This window comes from Aethalodelphis obliquidens, unplaced genomic scaffold (assembly GCF_003676395.1).
Source record: "Aethalodelphis obliquidens isolate GAN/ISIS:26980383/991018 unplaced genomic scaffold, ASM367639v1 scaffold43, whole genome shotgun sequence".
NCBI lineage: Eukaryota > Metazoa > Chordata > Mammalia > Artiodactyla > Delphinidae > Aethalodelphis > Aethalodelphis obliquidens.
The window spans coordinates 16,857,009-16,858,831 of record NW_020837987.1 but is presented as its reverse complement, the minus strand read 5'-3'; the positions used below and the strand labels follow the sequence as shown (position 1 = coordinate 16,858,831).

The 1,823-nt window shown below is 38.2% G+C and overlaps 1 non-coding gene across 1 annotated transcript; it reads right to left on the bottom strand.

The window, feature by feature from the left end:
* Positions 1-804: 804 nt before the first annotated feature.
* Positions 805-908, bottom strand: LOC113606290 (U6 spliceosomal RNA). The gene has a single exon (XR_003427479.1). It is a non-coding gene; the product is annotated as a U6 spliceosomal RNA (small nuclear RNA).
* Between the last annotated feature and the right edge of the window lie 915 nt (positions 909-1,823).

The window sequence follows — 1,823 nt, the reverse complement described above, 5'->3', positions numbered from 1 at the left end:
CGCAAGGGCTTAGCTGCTCCGTGGCATGTGGGATCTTCTGGGACCAGGACTCGAACCCGTATCCCCTGCATTGGCAGGCGGATTCTTAACCACTGCGCCACCAGGGAAGTCCAGTATGGCCATTCTTAATAATATTGGTGATGGAATGTACATGATAGAGAAGAGAGAGGAAGGTATGAAAGATGAGATTCCAAGTGTCAGGAGTGTGCAAATGTGTGTTTGGAAGTGCTGTTGATTCACATGGACGAGAAAACATGGATGTGCCTTTAGGGGGGAGCAGAGTCATGAGTTTTAATTTTGAGTTTCTGAAGGCACCTTGTAAAATCTTGGAACCACTTAAGTAATTGAATTATTCAATTCACTTTCCCGAGTGTCTGTCAAGCTCCAGGGTCTGCCTGGGCTCTGAGGACACACATATAAACCATTCAGTACATATATATTTTAATCATGCCACTCACATCCTGTTTACTACTCCTGCCTCAGTTTTCCCATCCAACAAATCCCTCGGAAGGTTGAAGAAAGGGGATTGTTTCTATATCTGGGTACCGCTGTCTTTATGTCAGAGACTGTCCATCTCTATTTCCTTTTATCCAAAAGAGCAATTCAGCCTTACAAATCACTACTTTATTGATGGATGGTTAAAAAAAAAAAATTCCATGTGAGAAAGAGAAAAAAAAAAAAGTAAGGAATTGCAATAGGGATTGTAAGGGAAGCAAACTTTTATGCTTTTAAGGTTCTTGCTGGCAGTTCCTGAGAGTTAAATTGACATAAGTTTGACCAGCAGGAGGAAAACATACACATTAAAAAAATACAGAATGCTTCATAATGTTGCGTGTCACCCATGCACAAGGCCTATGCTAATTTACTCTGTATCATTCTGTTCCGATTTTATTACCCATGCTGTGGAAGCTAGCTCCATGTAAATTTATTGAATACAAGTTTTACATGACACGGGAGCCTTCACCAGGACTCAAGACGCAAGGAGATGGCAAGACTTACTTGCTTTTTTTTTTTTTAAATCAGTAATCACTTTTTTAAAAATTGGAAAGTATAGTTGATTTACAATGTTGTGTTACTTTCAGGTGTACAGCAAAGTGATTATACATATAGGGCTGGCCAAAAAGTTCGTTTGGTTTTAAGGAAACAGACACATTTTTCATTTTCACCAAGAATTTTATTGAACAATGTATTCACTAACAGAATGAACTTTTTGGGCCAACCCAATATCTATATATTCTTTTTCAGATTCTTTTTCATTATGGTTTATTACAAAATATGAACTATAGTTCCCTGTGCTACACAGTAGGAACTTGTTGTTCATCTATTTTATATACTGTAGTTTGTATCTGCTAATCCCAAACTCCCAATCCATCCCTACCCCCCTTTCCTCCTAAATTTGTTTTCTGTGTCTGAGTCTGTTTTGTAAATAAGTTCATTTGTGTCATTGTTTTTTGATTCCACATATAAGAGATATCATATGATAAAGCCTACTTGCTTTTTTACATTGGGTTATATAAGAGACGTGTCTAGAACTCTCTCATTTACAACTTGTATTAAATAAATGTACATGGTTTTCTCAGCTTCTCATCCTTAATGACAAGAATGTGACTTCCTTCTGAATAAGAATCATCAGTCATCTGGGAATTTCACCTTCCACTTTTAGGAAAAAGAAGGAAGGTCAGAGTGTTTTTCCTGTATTTGAGGTTTCAGGTGCCTTTCACACTAAATAGTCAGTATGCCAGAGCTGCATAGTTTGGAATGGCCTGTAGTAAACTCCTTCAGGGTGAAGACTTTCTCAATAGGGGAGACGGACTGAGCGCATC